The sequence below is a fragment of the Nicotiana tabacum genome, chromosome 22 (genome assembly GCF_000715075.1).
Source record: "Nicotiana tabacum cultivar K326 chromosome 22, ASM71507v2, whole genome shotgun sequence".
NCBI classification, from domain to species: domain Eukaryota; kingdom Viridiplantae; phylum Streptophyta; class Magnoliopsida; order Solanales; family Solanaceae; genus Nicotiana; species Nicotiana tabacum.
Genome location: NC_134101.1, coordinates 25015918 through 25038721, shown reverse-complemented (window position 1 = coordinate 25038721; position 22804 = coordinate 25015918).

Here is a 22804-nt window from a genome sequence, read left to right as displayed (position 1 = left end):
CCAAACACCAAATTACCCTCGGATTCAAGTATAAGAACTTCTAAATTTTTAAATTCGGCAACTGATGCCGAAACCAACCAAACCACGTCCGAATGACCTCAAATTTTTCACACACGTCACAAATGACACTACGAACCTATTCCAACTTTCGAAATTTCATTCCGACCTCGATATCAAATTTTTCACTGCCGACCGAAATCGTCAAATTTCCAATTTCGCCAATTCAAGCCTAATTCTACCACAGACCTCCAAATTATATTCTGGTTGCGCTCCTAAGTCCAAAATTACTTAATGAAGTTAATGGAATCATCAGAATTCCAATCCGAGGTCAAATGCTAAAGAGTCAAATTTTGGTCAACTCTCCCAAATCTAAAGCTTCAACAATGAAATTCTTTCTTTCAATTCGATTCCGAAATACCTGCAACCCAAAACCGATGATTCACACAAGTCAAAGTACATCATACGGAGCTACTCATGCCCTCAAATAACCGAGTGAAGTGCAAATATTCAAAACGACCGGTCGGGTCGTTACAGGTACCTCCTTGCCGGAGTGTGGGTAATTAGTTTATGAGATAGGTATGGTGCCTATGAATGGCCTGTTATGGTGTAGTTGGTTGTTGTTGGTGTAATTGTGTTATTTGTGGCAGGATATTTTTTTGGATAGTCCAATTTACAGGGGAGACTCTGCCGAAAGTTTTGAAAATTTAGGGAGTTAGCCAAAATTTTGAGTCCCTTGGGAAAGTGAGTAGTGCTAAAAAAACTTAAAAAGTTCAAGTAAGTAGTGCTAGCAACATTCGAGGACGAATATTTTTAAGGAGGAAAGATTGTAACACTCCTCAAATCTATAGAAGTTTCAACACTCGTTAAATATAGAATTTAATTTTTTTAAATCTTAAATTATATTTCTATTACGGATTTAAACCCTTGTGATTTACTTTTGAGTTGCTTCTCTGTTTATAAATAATTGGATTTACAATTAGGAAATATTAATAATTTTAATATTATTAATTTTTAATAATGGATATAATAAATACTAGTTAAGTCAAAACAAACAAAAAAAAAGAGAGAGAGAAGGCAATAAAACAAAAAGGGAGTCACGTGACTAACCCATAAAGTGAGTATTGAAAGGAAAACAAAGGGATTAATGCCTTGAATAAAACAGAAAGCATTCTGTTTTCTCACGCAGACAAAAGCTTAAAGCCTTATGCGAAACAGAGGCAGTCACAAAGTTAGTCACGCACGGAAAATTCTAGGGTTCTTTACAAGTCACTAATTCTTGGACTCAGGTATATAATATTCTCTCTTGTCAATTATCCTACAGTAGTAGTAGGTAAGAATTGAATAGTTAATTCCCTTCTTCCTCTGTATCAACAGTAAGTTCAATGTTTAGGTGTGAAAAATTTAAATTAATTAAAATGCACTAGAGGTTATAGAATCAATTATTTGACGGGTATAAATTGGACTGGGGCCTACGTATTGGGTCAAGGAGTTTTGAGGTGAGTTGATATAACCCTTTTCTAAAGTGGTTTAACTCACAAAAGCACGCATATAAGGTGTTTGCTGAATTGCTTAAAAGAGTTAATATGTACTTAATTGGAGCGAGTGAATACCTATCAACTTAGAATTGTCCGAGTTAAAGTTTAGAAGATTTATATGTGCATAAATTTTCAGATTTTTATTTTATTCTTAAATGCCATTTTTATGTTGGAAATTCATGAAGAAGCAAGAATCATTAAAAATACTTTTTAATGTTTATTTTATTCTTATTCCATGCTTTACATTTTAGGATACTAGTATGAGTATGTATAGGATGTTCTAGAAAAGATTTAGACTTGAAAATTCACAAGAAGAAGTTTTAGAAAGAAATATTTTTAGGAGTATCCTCTATTCTGAGAAAGGGTCATCGTCCAGGCCGAGGGTCTTGACCAAGGCGTTGACTTCCTGAAACTACTTGTGCCAAAGTAGGGAGCACACGAGCCGAGGGTTTCGTTGCTGAGAATTTACTTAGCCAGGCTAAGATATGATACATGAGCGCTGAGAACCATGAAGCGAGTGGCACCTTTCGATCAGGTTGGGATTAAACCCGTGCCGATCACACGGTGACTAAGACAAAAATAAGTTAGGATAGTTGGAACTCCCGAAGAATAAAGTGAAGTATTTTTCTTATAAGAAAGAAAAAGAAAAGAATTTCTTTTAGAATATTCATAAACTGCTATTATGCAATTATTTTAGAATTGTTCTTATAAGCTTTATATTTTACATGCATTTAGAATATTTGCTCGTTATGTATATTTTATTAAAGTTTCATCCCCTGTCGTTGGGACTCACTGAGTACAATGGATGGTACTGACGTTTTTTTTTGGGAACCTACATTGGTCTGCGGTACAATGTAGGAACCGGTTTTGCAGGCGAGCAGGCTACGAGTTAGGACTTCCCTCTCTTAGTTTAGTTTAGTTATTTCTTTGTTTACTTGGAGAACTAGCCAGGCAATCTCATGTCATGTAATGACCCAATCGGTCATTTTAACTTTTAGAACCCCGTTTCCTAAAATAAAACTTTCTGTAGGTGCTTGTAATGATTTATGACTTGCGGGGATGGTTGGTTCGGGATTTGAAAGTGTTTGAGGTGAAACCGGAACACTTGGTTCCTTAAGTTGGCCTTAAAGTGCTAAGTTTGATTTCGGTCAACATTTTGAGAAAACAACCCCGGTATAGAATTTTGATGATTCCAACAGCTCCGTATGGTGATTTTGGACTTAGGAGCGTGATCGGAATTTTATTTGGAAGTCCGTAGGGAAATTAGGCTTGAAATGGCTAAAATAGAAATTTAAAGTTTGAAAGTTTGACCGGGGAGTTGACTTTTTGATACCGAAGACGGAATCCAGTTCCGAAAATTTTCATAGCTCCATTATGTAATTTATGACTTGTGTGTAAAATTTGAGGTCAATCGGAGTTGATTTGTTAGGTTCCGACATCGAATGTAGAAGTTGAAAATTCTAAGTTTCATTAAGCTTGAATTGGAGCATGATTCGTGATTTTAGCATTGTTTGATGTGATTTAAGGTTTCAAATAAGTTTGTATAATATTTTAGGACTTGTTGGTATTTTGGGTTGAGGTCCCGAGGGCTTCGGGTGAGTTTCGGATGGTTAACGGATCAAAAGTAGGACTTAGCTGCTGCAAAAGCTACTGCAATTTTTCGACTGGAAATGCTGTCAAAATCGGGCTGCCTGTCAAAATTGAGCTGCCTGACAAAAATCGAACCCCTGACAAAATCGAGCTCCCGAGATCGAACTCCCGAGGACGATCTCCCGAGAATGAGCTCCCGAGATCGAACTCCCAAGAACGAGCTCCCGAGAACGAGCTCCCGAGATCGAGCTCCCGAGATCGAGCTCCCAAGAACGAGCTCCCGAGATCGAGCTCCCGAGAACGAGCTCCCGAGATCGAGCTCCCAATATCGAGCTCCCGAGATCGAGCTACCGAGAACAAGCTCCCGAGATCGAGCTCCCAAGATCGAACTGGGCAGATCGAGCTCCCAAGATCGAACTTGACAGATCGAGCTCCCAAGATCGAACTGGGCAGATCTGTAAGTTATAAAAACAGAGGCATCAACCCAATTGCCATTTTTGACAAACTTGAGCTTGAACAGAGGCGATTTTTGACAGATTTTAAAGGAAAGATATTTGGGGTAAGTGATTCTAACTCGAATTTGATCAATATACACAAATATATCATTATTTTCACAATTTAATTAGTATTTTGAGATTGAAATTTGGAAAAGTTTAGAAATCTCATAGAAATAAAATTTTGAGATTTCGGTATCGATTCGGAGTCGGATTTGAGTGAAACTGGTATGGTTGGACTCGTAATTGAATGGGTTGTCAGATTTTATAACTTTCGCCGGATTTCGAGATGTGGGCCCCGCGGGCGAATGTTTAATTAATTTCGGATCTTTTCTTTAAAATGTAATATTTTCTTATAGAATTGATTCCTATAATATTTAGTGATTGTATCGAATTATTTTGGCTAGATTCGAGCCAGACGGAGTTGAATAATCGTGGAAAAGGCCTTATAGTGGATTAAATTGGAGCAAGACGAGGTAAGTCTCTTGTCTAATCTTGTGAGGGGGAAATTACCTCATAGGTGATTAAGATTAAATAATTATTGCTAATTGTGGGGGCTACGTACGCACGAGGTGACGAGAGTCCGTGCGTAGCTACTATTAATGCTAAAGTCCGGGTAATTTAGGACTCAAAGCATGTATTACTTGTGTAAATTATATTCTTTGATTAATTAATATTAATTGATATATATGAATATATTGTGAATTGTTTGATAAAGATATTAAAGGATGAAAATCTCATAGGCTTGATTTCTATTTAAATCAATTAATTGTCAAAAGAAACTGTTCTCCTCCCAAATTTATCTTATAATAAACATACTGTCCTTCCGGAGGCACATAAGAAAATATCCTCCTTTCTTGTGGAGCGGGCCGAACGCCTCGGCAGGATAGATGCATCTATGGATCGCGCCGCATGTCCCTCGGCAGTGTACACGACACTCTGGATCGGGCCGTACGTCCTCGGCAGAAATCGTGCTTAATAATAATAATTATACGATACTTTAATAATTTATTTCAGCTTTAGAAGCTATTTAATAAATTAGAAAATCCTTGGAATTTAATGAATTATTATTCTTGCTTGTTTATGGAATTAATTGTTACTCCTGTAAATGAGATTTAATTGATAAATTGGAAACTATTTTAATTGAAGGAATTTAATTAATATATTGAGAATTGTTACATTTGAAGGAATTTGATTATCTCTGCTGATTAAACAAATTATTGTAAATTCTGTAAATCATGATGATTTAAATATTCTAGTTTTATTTCAGTTATTGTTATTGACCCATTGTGAGCGTCAAAGTCGGCCATCTCGTCTCTACCACTTTGAGATTAGGCTTGATACTTACTGGGTACACGTTGTTTACGTACTCATACTACACTTGCTGCACTTTTTGTGCAGGATCTGAGACAGGTACTAGTGGAGGACCTATCATCACATACCCACGTCATCCCGAGGCATAGTGGTGAGCTGCCTTTCTGAGCCGTTCTGCAGCTACCAGTGTCTCTTCTTATATTTATATTCTATCTATTTCATTTCAGACAGTATTTGGAGTTTTGTATAATCTACTAGATGCTCATGCACTTGTGACACCGGGTCTTGGTATACACATTGGTAGAAGTTGGTATTTTATTATTTTCTTGGAATAAAAGTTTAACCAATGTACGTTTGATTTATTAGTTGGCTTGCCTAGCTGTGGTGTTGGGCGCCATCACGACCTATAGGTGAAATTGGGTCGTGACAACATGGTATCAGAGCACTAGGTTCACGTAGGTCTCACAAGTTATGAGCAGACCTAATAGAGTCTTGCGGATCGGTACAGAGACATCTGTACTTATCTTCGAGAGGCTATATGGTGTTAGGAAACTACCTTTCTTCATATTCTATCGTGCAATTGATGTAGTACTAAATATACTTCTCTTATTCTCTCACAGATGGTGAGAACACGCTCTAATGAGATTCCAGACCAGGGAAGAGCTACTCCCCTAGTTGCTAGAAGCCGAGGGAGGGCTCCAGCCCGTGGTAGAGGGCGAGGACATCCCAGGCCAATTCCGGTTATGCCGCCAGTGGATCCAGTAGAGAATCCCATTATTGAGGAGCAGGATGAGGTGCTTGTAGCAGAGCCCGCTCCGGTGGACTTCACATTTGCACCGGGATTTCAGGATGGCATGGGTCGTATACTGCGATTCATGGATAATATGAATCAGGCCGGTTTATTTCCGGCAGACCCAGCCATATCTCAGGCAGGCGGGGGAGCACAGACCCCTACCGCGCAAGCTCATGGACAAGTAGCTGCTGTATATCATACCTAGGGTGCACTATCCATGGGTGGAGTCCAGCCAATGGCAGCAGCTACACCTGAGCCCAGGCCAGCTGTAGCCGCCGATCCCCAGAAACTATTGGACAGATGGACTAGACTACATCCTCCTATCTTCGGGGGTGAGCGACATGAGGATCCACAGGATTTCATTGATCGTTGCAAGGATAGACTGTACAACATGAGGATATTTGAATCCCATGGGGTTGATTTTGCTACTTTTCAGCTAGAGGGTAGAGCCCGTAGATGGTGGCAGTCTTATGCTCTTGGCAGACTAGCAGATTCTCCTCCCATGACTTGGGACAGGTTCACCCGTATCTTCTTGGACAGGTATATTCCACCCTCCCAGAGGGAAGAGTTACGGTTTCAGTTTGAGCAGCTCCAGCAGGGTCAGATGTCAGTAACTGATTATTAGGCGAGGTTTTCTGCATTATCTCGCCATGCACTAACGATACTCCCTACTGAGGCGGAGATAGTGCGAAGGTTTGTAGCCGGTTTACATACTGGAATTCAGGCCACTATGGCTCGAGAGGTTGAGATGGGTACTTCTTATGAGCGAGTTGTGGAGATAGCCCGGAGGATTGAGGGTGTACATCAGCGAAGCCGAGAGCAGATTATGAGAGACAAGCGGTTCAGGTACTCTAGAGAGTTCAGAGGTGCTCCGTCCGGGGGCAGAGGTCAGTTCTTGAGGGGGCAGTCCAGCAGACCCCCATATCCAATACCACCACCTCCTCGAGGTGCTCCAGTGCGACCTTATCTCAGTGCTATCCCAGAGAGTTCTTACCGCCCACCAGCTATTCAGGGTCCTCCCAATGGGTATTCAGGTCCCCAGGGCCAGACAATTAGTCAGCAGCCCATCGCACCGAAGAGTTGTTCCGAGTGCGGGGATCCCAATCACATGAGGAGGTTTTGCCCCAGGCTTTGAGGTAGACCAGTACAGCGGGGTCAGCAGCCTATACTTACTGGACCGGTTGCTCCACCAGTAGTCCGACCACCCAGAGGTGGAGCACAGGTGGGTAGGGGCCGTCCTAGAGGTGGAGGTCAGCCAGGCGGAGGCCAGACAGTTGGCGCTCCAGCTCGGTTCTATGCTTTTCCGGCTAGACCAGATGCAGAGGCCTCAGATGCTATGATTACACGTATTATTTCTGTTTGTGGCAAAGATGCCTCAGTATTATTTGATCCAGGATCTACGTATTCATATATGTCATCTCTATTTGCTCCATTCCTGGATGTTTCTCGTGAGTCCTTGAGTACTCTTGTATATGTGTCCACTCCTGTGGGCGATTCTGTTGTTGTGAACCGGATCTACCGGTCCTGTATTATTACATTCTGTGGTTATGAAACTAGAGCAGATCTCCTATTGCTTGAGATGACCGATTTTGAAATTATTCTAGGCATGGACTAGTTATCTCCATATCATGCTATTCTAGATTGTCATGCCAAGACTGTTACCTTGGCTATTCCAGCATTGCCTAAGCTGGAGTGGAAAGGTTCGCCTATTAGTTCATTTAATTGACTTATTTCTTTTATAAAGGCTCAACACATGGCTGAGAAGGGTTGTTTGGCTTATCTAGCCTATGTTTGGGATACTACTACAGAGACTCCGGCTATTGATTCAGTGCCTGTAGTTCGGGAGTTCCCCGATGTATTCCCGTCAGATCTTCCAGGTATTCCACCTGATCGTGCTATTGATTTCTGTATTGACTTGGCTTCAGATACCCAGCCTATATCTATCCCACCATATCGCATGGCTTCGAAAGAATTGAAAGAATTGAAAGAACGACTTGAAGAGTTACTAGCCAAAGGGTTCGTCAGACCAAGTGTATCGCCTTGGGGTGCACCAGTATTATTTGTGAAAAAGAAGGATGGAACAATGCAGATGTGTATTGATTATCGCCAATTGAACAAAGTCACTATTAAGAACAAGTACCCGTTGCCGCGTATTGATGATCTATTTGACCAGTTGCAGGGTGCTAGGGTATTCTCTAAGATCGACTTGAGGTCGGGGTACCATCAGTTGAAGATTCGGGATTCGGATGTTCCAAAGACTGCTTTCTGTACTAGATATGGTCATTATGAGTTTCTGGTAATGTCTTTTGGTTTACCTAATGCCCCAGCAACGTTTATGGATATGATGAACAGGGTATTCATGCCATATATTGATTTGTTTGTCATTGTCTTCATTGATGACATATTAATCTATTCGCGCAGTAAGGAGGAACATGAGCAGCATATGAGATTAGTGCTTCAGACATTGCGGGAACAAAAGCTATATGCTAAGTTCTCTAAATGTGAGTTCTGGCTTGAGTCTGTAGCATTTTGGGGACATATTGTATCGGGCGAAGGTATTAAAGTTGATCCCAAAAAGATTGAGGCAGTTCAGAATTGGCATCGTCCTACTTTGGCGACTGAGATCAGGAGTTTTCTGGGTTTGGCAGGTTATTATCGTCAGTTCGTTGAAGGCTTTTCATCTATTGCAACACCTTTGACCAAATTAACCCAGAAGGGTGCCCCATTCCGATGGTCCAATGATTGTGAGGTGAGCTTTCAGAAGCTCAAGACATCATTGACTACAACACCAGTGTTAGTGTTGCCTTCTGGTTCGGGGATGTATACAGTATATTGCGACGCTTCGCGTGTTGGCTTGGGTTGTGTATTGATGCAGGAAGGGCAAGTTATTTCATATGATTCACATCAGCTGAAGCCCCATGAAAAGAATTATCCGGTACATGATTTGGAGTTAGCTGCGATTGTTCACGCTCTTAAGATTTGGAGGCATTATCTTTATGGGGTGTTTTGTGAAGTTTACACTGATCATCGCAGTTTGCAGCATTTGTTCAAGCAGAGGGACCTAAATTTGAGACATCGCAGATGGCTGGAGTTACTAAAAGATTATGATATTACTATCTTGTATCATCCGGGCAAAGCAAATGTGGTTGCAGATGCCTTGAGCAGAAAGGCGGAGAGTATGGGTAGTTTGGCTTTCATTTCAGCAGAGGAAAGGCCATTAGCCTTAGATATTCAGTCCTTGGCTAACAGACTTGTGAGGCTGGACATTTCAGAGCCCAGCCGAGTTCTTGCATGTGTTGTGGCCCAATCTTCACTATTGGAGCAGATCAAGGCTCGCCAGTATGATGACCCACACCTGGTGGTTCTTCGTGAAACGGTACTATGAGGTGATACCAAGGAAGTTACTATTAGAGCGGATGGTGTTCTGCGACTCCAGGATCGTCTATGTGATCCTAATGTGGATGAGCTGAGGAAAAAGATCCTGGATGAGGCACACAGTTCTCGATATTTTATTCATCCAGGTGCTACTAAGATGTATCGTGACTTGAGGCAACATTATTGGTGGCGACGAATGAAAAAGGACATAGTTGAGTATGTAGTTCGGTGTCTAAATTGCCAGCAAGTTAAATATGAGCACCAGAGGCCAGGTGGCCTACTCCAGCAGATGACCATACCAAAGTGGAAATGGGAACGAATTACTATGGATTTTGTAGTTGGGTTGCCGCGGACCTTGAGGAAGTTTGATGCAGTTTGGGTGATTGTTGGCAGGTTAACCAAGTCGGCACATTTTATTCCTGTTGTGACAATGTATACTTCAGAGAGGTTGGCCCAGATTTATATTCAGGAGATAGTTCGGTTGCACGGTGTGCCAATTTCCATCATATCAGATAGAGGCCCTCAATTTACTTCACATTTCTGGAGAGCAGTACAGAGTGAGTTGGGGACCCGTGTAGAGCTCAGCACAACCTTTCATCCGCAGACCGATGGACAGTCAGAGAGGACAATTCAGATTTTGGAGGATATGCTCAGAGCATGTGTGATTGACGTTGGAGGTCAGTGGGATCGTTTCCTGCCTTTGGTCGAGTTTGCTTATAATAACAGTTACCAATCCAGCATCGAGATGGTTCCATTTGAGGCTTTATATGGTCGGCGGTGTCGTTCACCTATCGGATGGTTTGAGCCAGGTGAGGCTAAGTTATATGGTACTGATTTGGTAAGGGATGCCTTAGACAAGGTAAAGTTGATTCACGAGCGACTTCGTACAGCACAGTCTAGACAAAAGAGTTACGCGGATCAGAAAGCGCGTGATATATCATTTATGGTAGGTGAAAAAGTTCTCTTGAAGGTTTCGCCGATGAAGGGAATTATGAGATTCGGGAAGAAGGGCAAGTTGAGCCCGAGGTTTATAGGCCCATTTGAGGTGTTGAAACGAGTTGGGGAGGTTGCTTATGAGCTTGCCTTGCCTCCCAGCCTATCGGGAGTTCATTCGGTTTTTCACGTATCTATGCTCCGGAAGTATCATGCCGACCTATCACATGTGTTAGACTTCAGCACAGTTCAACTAGATAATAGCTTGGGTTATGAAGAGGAGCCAATTGCCATTGTTGATAAACAGGTTCGCCAGTTGAGATCCAAGAGGATTTCTGCAGTAAAAGTCCAGTGGAGGGGCCAACCAGTCGAGGAAGCGACTTGGGAGACCGAGGAAAACATGCGGAGCAGATATCCTGACTTATTCAGCACTTCAGGTATATTTCTAAACCCGTTCGAGGACGAACGTTTGTTTAAAAGGCGGAGAATGTAATGACCCAATCGGTCATTTTAACTTTTAGAACCCCATTCCCTAAAATAAAACTTTCTGTAGGTGCTTGTAATGATTTATGACTTGCGGGGATAGTTGGTTCGGGATTTGGAAGTGTTTGAGGTGAAACCGGAACACTTGGTTCCTTAAGTTGGCCTTAAAGTGCTAAGTTTGACTTCGGTTAACATTTTGAGAAAACGACCCCGGTATAGAATTTTGATGATTCCAACAGCTCCGTATGGTGATTTTGGACTTAGGAGCGTGATCGGAATTTTATTTGGAAGTCTGTAGTGAAATTAGGCTTGAAATGACTAAAATAGGAATTTAAAGTTTTAAAGTTTGAAAGTTTGACCTGGGAGTTGACTTTTTGATACCGGAGTCGGAATCTAGTTGCGAAAATTTTCATAGCTCCATTATGTAATTTATGACTTGTGTGTAAAATTTGAGGTCAATCGGAGTTGATTTGATAGGTTCCGACATCGAATGTAGAAGTTGAAAATTCTAAGTTTCATTAAGCTTGAATTGGAGTATGATTCATGATTTTAGCATTGTTTGATGTGATTTGAAGTTTCAAATAAGTTTGTATGATGTTTTAGGACTTGTTGGTATTTTGGGTTGAGGTCCCGAGGGCTTCGGGTGAGTTTCGGATGGTTAACGGATCAAAAGTAAGACTTAGGTGCTGCAAAAGCTGCTGCAATTTTTCTGCTGGAAATGCTGTCAAAATCGGGCTGCCTGTCAAAATCGAGCTGCCTGACAAAAATCGAACCCCTGACAAAATCGAGCTCCCGAGATCGAACTCCCGAGAACGAGCTCCCGAGAACGAGCTCCCGAGATCGAACTCCTAAGAACGAGCTCCCGAGAACGAGCTCCCGAGAATCGAGCTCTCCCAAGAACGAGCTCCCGAGAACGAGCTCCCGAGATCGAGCTCCCAAGATCGAGCTCCCGAGAACGAACTCTCGAGATCGAGCTCCCGAGAACGAACTCCCGAGATCGAGCTCCCAATATCGAGCTCCCGAGATCGAGCTCCCGAAAACGAGCTCCCGAGATCGAGCTCCCAAGATCGAGCTCCCAAGATCGAACTGGGCAGATCTGTAAGTTATAAAAACAGAGGCATCAACCCATTTGCCATTTTTGACAAACTTGAGCTTGAAAAGAGGCAATTTTTGACAGATTTTCAAGGAAAGACATTTGGGGTAAGTGATTCTAACTCGGATTTGATCAATATACACGAATATATCATTGTTTTCACAATTTAATTAGTGTTTTGAGATTAAAATTTGGAAAAGTTTAGAAATCTCATAGAAACGAAATTTTGAGATTTCGGTGTTGATTCGGAGTCGGATTTGAGTGAAACTGGTATGGTTGGACTCATAATTGAATGGGTTGTCGGATTTTATAACTTTCGCCGGATTCCGAGATGTGGGTCCCGCGAGCGAATTTTTAATTAATTTCGGATCTTTTCTTTAAAATGTAGTATTTTCTTATAGAATTGATTCCTATAATATTTAGTGATTGTATCGAATTATTTTGGCTAGATTCGAGCCAGACGGAGTTGAATAATCGTGGAAAAGGCCTTATAGTGGATTAAATTGGAGCAAGACGAGGTAAGTCTCTTGTCTAATCTTATGAGGGGGAAATTACCTCATAGGTGATTAAGATTAAATAATTATTGCTAATTGTGGGGGCTACGTATGCACGAGGTGACGAGAGTCCGTGCGTAGCTACTATTAATGCTAAAGTCCGGGTAATTTAGGACTCAAAGCATGTATTACTTGTGTAAATTGTATTCTTTGATTAATTAATATTAATTGATATATATGAATATATTGTGAATTGTTTGATAAAGATATTAAAGGATGAAAATCTCATAGGCTTGATTTATATTTAAATCAATTAATTATCAAAAAAAATTGTTCTCCTCCCAAATTTATCTTATAATAAACATACTGTCCTTCCGGAGGCACATAAGAAAATATCCTCCTTTCTTGTGGAGCGGGCCGAACGCCTCGGCAGGATAGATGCATCTATGGATCGCGCCGCACGTCCCTCGGCAGTGTACACGACACTCTGGATCGGGCCGTACGTCCTCGGCAGAAATCGTGCTTAATAATAATAATTACACGATACTTTAATAATTTATTTCAGCTTTAGAAGCTATTTAATAAATTAAAAAATCCTTGGAATTTAATGAATTATTATTCTTGCTTGTTTATGGAATTAATTGTTACTCCTGTAAATGAGATTTAATTGATAAATTGGAAACTATTTTAATTGAGAGAATTTAATTAATATATTGAGAATTGTTACATTTGAAGGAATTTGATTATCTCTGCTGATTAAACAAATTATTGTAAATTCTGTAAATCATGATGATTTAAATATTCTAGTTTTATTTCAGTTATTGTTATTGACCCATTGTGAGCGTCAAAGTCGGCCATCTCGTCTCTACCACTTTGAGATTAGGCTTGATACTTACTGGGTACATGTTGTTTACGTACTCATACTACACTTGCTGCACTTTTTGTGCAGTCTGAGACAGGTACTAGTGGAGGACCTATCATCACATACCCACATCATCCCGAGGCATAATGGTGAGCTGCCTTTCTGAGCCGTTCTGCAGCTACCAGTGTCTCTTCTTATATTTATATTCTGTCTATTTCATTTCAAACAGTATTTGGAGTTTTGTATAATCTACTAGATACTCATGCACTTGTGACACCGGGTCTTGGCACACACATTGGTAGAAGTTGGTATTTTATTATTTTTTTGGAATAAAAGTTTAACCAATGTACGTTTGATTTATTAGTTGGCTTGCCTAGCTGTGGTGTTGGGCGCCATCACGACCTATAGGTGAAATTGGGTCGTGACATCTTGAGCGTTGCGTAAGTTTATCAGTATAGACTTCATAGACACAGTCGTTGGGTTAAGATTCAGATGTTTTTGATAATAACTTAGCAATATTTTAGTGGTTAATACGAATAAAGTTTTGGAGTTGGTTTATTTTAGATATTTAAATTAATTAAAAGTATTTGATTAAAGTATTGACTGGTTGCATATAAAGTTTAAAGTTATAATAGATTTGATAAGCGCAGATGGTTCGCTCGGTCATGTTTAGTGATCGGGTGTCGGTCACGGCTTGTTCAGAAAATGGGTCGTGATATATTTATTGTTATGTTTTCAAATAGAATTAATCATAACTTATGATATTTTTCTGCCTATGCAATCATGTCAATAAATGTAAAATAAAAAATAAAAAATTAAATTATTTTAAAATATAAAAAAAAGATATCATCTTTTTAAGACTGAAAAGAAAATAATAATTGGAACCGGGAAGCAGAAAGGTAACTACAATATCTGTACTCTGTAGGCGATATTTACAACAAGGTCAGGGCGTTTCAAGTTCTCTTTAAGCTTCACATAGGCGACTATGCCTCCTGAAGTAATTTGCTTATATTATAAGCACTACCAAATGTGTTTATTAAGGTCCAAAATAATTTTGGCATGTAAGTATTATGGTATTATAGTAGATGCAATAGTTTCAACATGATGATTTATTTATTACTCCTACTATTTTTTCTAGCAACAAGCTTTTATTCTCTCCATCCCAATTTATCTGGTATTATATATCTTGGCGTGAAGTTTAAAAAATAAGTGAAAACTTTTAAAATTTATGGTCTAAAACAAATCTTAGATATCTGTGTGGTTATAAATTACCTCATTAAGGGTGAATATGAATTTTAAATTAAATTATTTCTAAATATAAAAAAATAACATTCTTTTTGTGACGGATTAAAAAGGAAAGGATCTCACATAAATTGGGCCACAAAAAGTATATACATTCTTAAACCAAGTAGAGGAATTTTCAGAAATGATTATTGTTTAGTGGCTATTAACTTTTTATAACTACCATATACATAATTACTTCCCGTACCTACCTTTCAGTTGTTATGGTAATGTATTCGATGTATTCGAGCTATTGTATTCATGAATACATTAGCAAAAATTGGCTAAAAAATAGGGCAGTCCAGCTGCCAGCCATTGTATTCACATGTATTTGTGACATGTATTCATGAATACAGTAACGACAATCAACGTAATAATAGGTCTCTCCAGTTATTTAATAACAGAAAGTTGCTAATTTAACGGGATACACTCCTAATATAACTCACTAAATCAATTATAACACGCAATATTATCAATCCAATTAATGAGAAGATTTATCAAACGCTAAACACCAAAAAACAGAGCATTCTTTAGAGTTTCAGTCCCTCCCTTTTTTTTCTGATACAGTTCGAGTTTTTTTTCCTTACATTGTTCGAGGTTCTGCTCGAAATTGATACAAGTATCTACAGAAATATTTTGAAATTCGATTTTCTGTATATGAATACATCATGTATTTATGCCGGATACAACCTGTAATAGTAACCTTTTGCATGCATATTTCATAATAAACCTAGTGCTTGTATTTTGTTGTATCTAACATTCGTGTTCAATGTATTCAAGTTTGTATTGTATTCACAGTATTTTATTTATTCCTAATACATGGTAATATTGATTTATTGAGTATATTTCATTGGTTGTATTCATTGATTTTGTATTAGCATTGAGAGTATTTTACAGTATTTCACAAAATAATTTTATTCACTTTTTATATTTTGTTTAATAAATACCTGTTTGAATTCAATGTATAATAAATACTGTATTTCATTGTATTTTATTTATTCCTAATACACGGTATTACTACTTTATTGAGTATATTTCATTGGTTGTATTCATTGATTTTGTATTTGTATTGAGAGTATTTTACTGTATTTCACAAATAATTTTACTGTAATTTTTTTCACTTTGTAATAAATATGGTGTAAACCTTTGCTATAGGAGGTAAAATTTCTTAAAAAATAAATTGAATGTATTCCGAGTGACCGTTGCATTAAGACAAGTAGACGTTCATGTATTCAAAATCAAAAAAGTTACTTAAAACCATGATCAATTCAGTAATAAGCTGAAAATAAAATCTGTATAACAGAAAACTATTCTAAAACTATCTTCACATAAGTATCTAATTCTGTGATTTGCCTAACAATCTTTGCAGGTGCTTCATTGTCGCTTATCGCATCAACGTCTAACTTCCGCATAACATAGTCCCAAAGGAGGGCACCATATCTTTGATGGAGTAAATTAGCATCAAAAGTTATTTGTGGAACCAATCCACAAGTGCTCAAGTAATCTGCATATGCTGCAACATACAAACCACAATCCCTAAGTAGATTGACAACAGTTAAATACAATCCATTTATAAAAGCTCTTCTTTGAGGTCAGAGATTATGTCGGTGTTAGTATAAGAATTGATATACGGCAATAAAATAGGCGGGTGTTTAACAAAAATTTTTATTTCGTGCATACAAAAAATAACTAAAAAGATAAAATATATGGTTGAAAATACAGACGAATACAATTAGGTTGAATACATAACTCATTCGTGAATACAACATAGTACACTGATAATTACAACAAAAACTGTGAGTTATGATAATAACTGTTGTTTTAAATACATATGGATACAGTTAGGTTGAAAATACAGATGAATATAGTTAGATTGAATGCATAACTAATTGATGAATAACATCAAAATGATAGAACTAACAATGTATTTAAAAATTATTGTTGTATGAACTCAAATACATATAAATACATCTAAATACAACAGTAAAAAATTATTGTACAAAATAAAAATCAGTGTATGCCTTATCGAATACATATAAATACATCTAAATACAAGAAGATAAAACCACTGTACAAATTAAAATCAATGTATGCGGACTCGAATACATACAAATACATCTACAATTACCTTGTCGTTCTGTATTTTCGAGCTACTTCCTTTAGCGACCTCTTTTCCCTTGCTCCCAGAAGCATCATTCATAAGTTTTCTTCTTTTTTCCACATCATGAAGTGTTGATTTTTTCGAAAATTTCTCATATTAACCTAGTTTCATAGGGTCATTGCGTATTTTTGTTCTCCTTTCGGCTTCAATGGTTGCTGATGAACCTGCAAATACAGGTTCCTCTTGAGTGATTTGCAAATCGAAAGATGGTCCTTCGAAATTGAGTGCTTTAGTGGGTATACCTCGGGTAACCCTCTTCGCAGTTGTTGAATCAACCATTGAAGAGGAAATTTCAAATATTCTTCAGAAAACCTAACAATGGTGAATATTTAAAAAATAATTATTGAAGAGAAAAAAGAAGAAGCTTTAACTGGCTAAAAACCTAAAAACTTTAATACTTACCACAATATTTTGGAGAAAAAAAAGTTAAAAATTGAGAGAGACAATGACGCTGTGAGAGAACTATAAAGCTTGGGGAAGACAATGGGGAGAATCGTGGTTCAACAATGTGGAAGACAAACTTGCTGTGAGAGAGAGACCGTGGAGAGAGAAATTAGATATACTATGCGGTGATTTTGGGAAGACTAACTGAAAGAATGAGAGAGAAAAATATTAGATAGCGTATTTAATGCCTTAACGATAATGTATACCATACATACATATTTTGCTATAAAAAAATAAAAGATAGCTATAGAAAATAATATTTTAAAAGATTTTTTATTTATAATAAATATAGTGTAAACCTTTGCTATAGAAGGTAAAATTTCAAACCAAGTACTAGTGCAGTAGTGTAAACATTTTTCTCCAAACTCATGGGCAATTTTGTTTGGCGGTAACATTTACGGTGAAACTCATAATTATTAATCAATAGAACATTTATGTAAGTTGAGTACACCAAAGTGGTTGGGCCAAACTAACTAGCATAGCAGACTACTACTATCAGCACGTTTAGATTGCCTTAACAAAGGTAAAAATAGTACGGGTTAATCAATTTTTGGACTGATAATTTAAAAATAGCCAATATTTGCAAAGTTATTAAAAAATAGTTATTATTTTGCTGTAACATGGACCGGTCCAGCATAATATACCGGAGATTGATGCACATGTTCGCAGAAAGTTCCAGCATAATATACTGGAGATTGGATTGTGTATGAACTTTCAGCATATTATGCTGGACCGGTATATTATACTGGAACTCCAGTATAATATACTGGAATATTTTTCGGATTTTGAATAGTATTTTCGTTCAAATTTATCTTTACATGAAAAATGGCTAAATTTCGATTACTTTTGAAACTATGGCTATTTTTCAATTATCACCTGTAAATTTGGCTATTTTTGAATTTCTACCTTAAAAAAGTGAGTTTTCACCATAAATAGTTTTTAAGCCAAAAAATAATAAGTTGGAGTTGCCCAACTCCAACTTATTTTAAGCACTTTATAGCTTTGCCAAACACTGAAAAAAACTAAAATTAACTTAAAAGCTGATTTGACTAGTTTAAAAGCCAATCCAAATAATAAAATATTATTGGACATCATCATATGCAACTGAAGTAATTATACATTGTTTATTATAAACAATATGTAGGAGTGTCAAAATGAGCGAGTTGGACTGATTTTGGGTGAGTCAATAAATGAGCGGATCAATGATCCATGCAAAAGTTGCTTAGGCTTAGATGAACTGAGTCAAGATGGACTAAAATTTGGGTTATAGCCTAACCTGTTCAACTCTTACCAAGCTTTAATTGACGTGTGTTGTTTTCTTATGAATTATTTAATTATCAAATAAATTTTTCTTTCTTTTGTTATGGTCGTATATAATATATCAAATAAAAAAGAATTAGTTTGAAGAAATTTTAGAATATTGCTCATGAATCAATTTGGACAAAAAATAACCCAACTTTAGATGAGTTGAGATGAATCGGATCAAGATGGACTGAATTGAACAATGGGCGGGTCAATGAACGACCCAACCTTGAGCGGATTGGGCGGATTTAATGAGTCCCGGGCTCAAATTGACACCCCTAACAATATGTGTGCATATCAGAGTGTTCTGGTTGATCATATTAAGAAGACAGATCTAAATTTGTTTGTTTGTAAATAGTCGAACATTATTCGCGCATCATTCACTTAGATTATAGTACCTCATCTTATTGTATAAAAAAATAATAACATCCAACTAAAATTTTAAGGCAACCCGTGAAATAACCCAGGACATCATGGAGAAAACAAACAACCAATACGCCCTTATACTGAGCATTAGAAACAGCTAGGGGCTGCCGCAGAAGAAAAGAATCAGCCATTATTGACAATTGCAGTATTCCTACAGCCCATTGAATTGGAATTCTCCAAAATTGTTATGATGCCCCAAATTGGTTAAAGGTATAAATTATTGTCTCTTATTTTATTTTGAGCAAATTTACCTCATAAGCTAATTTTGAATATTGAGTTAAGCTTACGGGGGACCACTTTCGTCGAGCGGTTTTATAGTTATTTTCTTGTACTGTCTTTGGCGCAATCCTCAACTCATAGGATAACTTTTGAATTTAGAATTAGACTCAAATTTCATTTTCTTTTACAAAAACACTAGTCATATCAGCATCATCATTTCAAATTATAGGAAAACGACAAAACATATTTAGGTACTAAACATTCCAAACTTCCCTTGAACTTTCGTAAGGGATTATTGAACTTATTCATGTCTGTAATATGGTCATTATTTTGTCAAATGGAGTCCATCTCACATAAGCATAACTATTTTTGCAAAGTGTAGACTTTGTTGGTAATATTCTTTGGGACCCAAAAATATTGCATTGTGTGTTGGACATCATTTGCACAAGTTGTATCTCTTCTTTTACACCTAAGAGGTCAAGACTTTTTTGCCTATAAAAGGGAAGGCCATTAGTTCATTTTAGACACACCAACAAGACTTGTTTTCAATTCTTGTTTCTTCCTTTCTTCTTTTATTAAGAGTGTTTTGTATGAGAGTTAAGTGTTGGGAAGCACTTGTGTGAACCCTTTCTTTGGAGTGATCTTGTGAGGCTATTCTCTTAGGGTATTTGGGATTAATTAGAGTGTTTACTCTAATTTTGTATTCTCTTTTGTACTCTTATTGTTATAGTAAATTGCTCCTCTCCGCTTGTGGACGTAGGTCACTTTGACCGAACCACGTTAAATTTGTGTCTTCTTTATCTACTTTAATTGTCATTGTTATCAACTTTCATTGTCTTTGTTATTGTCATTATACCGTTGTTTGGCTAAATTTTGCACTACCCGGGTTCCTGATCCTAACATATTGGTATCAGAGCCGGATCTAACCAGGTTAGTTTCAATAGCCAAAATGACTCTAATAAAGACCTATGTTGAGAAATTTGACCGAAGTGCAAACTTCGGAATGTGGCAATTAAAGATGGAAGCTATCCTAATTCAGGATGGCTTAGACTTGGCGTAGCAATGAAAGGAGAAGAAGCCGGATAAAATGACGGATGATGAGTTTGCCATCATAGACAAAAAGGCAAAAGCAGGTATCATTTTAAATCTCTCAAATGAGGTTTTACGTGAAGTTTCTGTAGAAATCACAGCTAAAGGCATGTGAGAAAAATTGAAAACCTTATATATGAAGAGGACGGTAGAAAATAGACTTTACCTGCAGAAGCTTTATACAATTCGTATGGGTGAAGATACCTCTATTCTCTCTCATCATGACACCTTTGATTCCATTCTTATGGATTTGAGTAATATAGATGCTGAAATTAAAGATGAGGATCAAGCCGTGTTACTGCTTTGTTCTCTACCCCCATCTTTTAAGCATATAAGAGATACTATACTTTATGCAAAGGATAATATCTCTTATAAGGATATTAAATCTATCTTAAAATCAAAAGAACAGATAGATAGTGATATTACTGGGGAAGCTAGTGGAACTCAAGCGGAAGTTGGCTTGTTTGTTAGGGGCAAATCCGACTCCAATTCCAGATACAATAATTTAGAGTGTCGCTATTGTCATAAGAAAGGTCACAATATCTCTGAATGCTATAAACTAAAAAATAAAGAAAAGCACAAAGAAAGAAAAAATGAGCACAAAAATACTGACACCGCCGAAGCTAGTGTAGCAACTGATGAGATTGAGGGAACTATATTTTTAGCAACTGAAACTAGTTTCAGATTAGACAATGAGTGAATTTTAGATTCCGGTTATTCATATCATATGTGTCCTAGCAGGGACTTATTTTCTACATATGATTCAGTTGCAGGTGGAGTTGTTCAATTAGGTAACAATGTTACTTATAACGTTATTGGCAAAGGTACAATTCGGGTCAGAATGCACGATGATGTGGTGAGAACTCTCACCGATGTTAGATATGTTCCTGAGTTGAAGAAAAATCTCATCTCTCTAGGCACTTTAGAATCCCTTGGGTGCAAATTCACTGGTGAAGGTGGAGTTCTGAAAATTTTTCAAGGTGCTCGTTTGATCATGAAAGCACACAGATCTGGTTCGTTGTATACTTTATTGGGATCCACTGTTATAGGCCCTACTACAGTTTCGGTATCAGACAATTTGTCTGATTTTGATGGCATTAAATTTTGACATATGCCCATTGGGGCTTTTGCGGAGAAGGTGGAGCAAATTTACTATATCATCCAAAATTAGGCCAAGGTGGAGATTTGTAATATGGCCATTATTTTGTCAAATGGAGTCCATCTCACATAAGCATAAGCATCTTTGCAAAGTGTAGACTTTGTTGACAATATTCTTTGGGACCCAAAAATATTGCATTGTGTGTTGGACATCATTTGCACAAGTTGTATCTCTTCTTTTACACCTAAGAGGTCAAAGTTTTTTTGCCTATAAAAGGGAAGGCCATTAGTTCATTTTAGATACACCAACAAGACTTGTCTTCAATTCTTGTTTCTTCCTTACTTCCTTTATTAAGAGTGTTTTGTATGAGAGTTAAGTGTTGAGAAGCACTTGTGTGAACCCTTTCTTTGGAGTGATCTTGTGAGATTATTCTCTTAGGGTATTTGGGATTAATTAGAGTGTTTACTCTAATTTTGTACTCTCTTTTGTACTCTTATTGTTATAGTAAATTGCTCCTCTCCGCTTGTGGACGTAAGTCATTTTGACCGAACCACGTTAAATTTGTGTCTTCTTTATCTACTTTAATTGTCGTTGTTATCAACTTTCATTGTCTTTGTTATTGTCATTATACCGTTGTTTGGCTAAATTTCGCACTACCCGGATTCCCGATCCTAACAATGTCTAACAATTTCCAAGACTTTTACTACGTTTCAAGACTTCAATTTGAGATCTTCCAACTCCGGCCACAGCTTTAAAAATACGACAACTTATCAACAAGAAGTGTTTAACCCTGTTCCAGGCCTATGATGATCAAAACTAAAATACTTTTTTCTCTTTGATTTGTAGTCATGCAGTGAGCAAAGAACGAAATATTATTTCTTTTACTAAAGAAAAGCTAGTTAATAAATCAAGATGTCATTCTTGCATATGGGCAATTACCTTGTCCCAAGTGATTTCTTTAATATACAGCTCTTCTACCCACGACTTCACCTATTAATAGGATATTAAATATAATAAAATTCATGTATGTATACGGTTTAGGATTTTTTCTATGCTGACCGAGACCAAGAAGTTGCATCGAAGGTCAACCCCGAAGTGGATTGGGTCAAGGCACGAAGACAAGGTACCGAGCTCGGGATTCGAGACACCTGCCAAGATCGAGGCAGACAGCAATCGAGACCAAACAAGACATGCATCGAGCAATTCCGAAGATAGCGTAATAACGGAAAAGCGAGATATCCGCGACTGGTCGAAGATCATGGCGGAAATCTCGGAACGGATCGAATCAAGAACGGTTGTTTAGTTAATCATGAGATTTCGTTCTGTAATTAAGATTGTACCATATATAGAATTCCTCTACTATATAAAGGAGAGTTCTAACCATTTATAGAGGCACGACTGATACAAAAGCAATATAATTTTCTTTCTCGCTCACACTCTTGTTCTTCAGCTTATCGTATTTTTATTGTCCTTGCATCAACCAGCTCGAGGATACTCTAACTCAAGGGTTGAGTTCTATTCACTGGTTTGATTGGCTTTATTGTATAATTCTATCATTAATTTTCATATTTATCAATCGTTATTAAGTGAAATCATGTTTCCTTAAATTCACATTATAAGTTTAATTATTATCCAATTTTAAGGGTAAACAATGTACAAAAGCGTCCGGGCTTTGTGATTACACACAATGAATTGAGGAAATTGACTCCAGCACTAGAAAAGAAAAGCGAAGAACACATACGGAAGCTCTTCAGCGTCTTACCTATAATGAAGTTGACAATTTACGCTAACATTTCCTCGCCTTCGATAGAAAATTT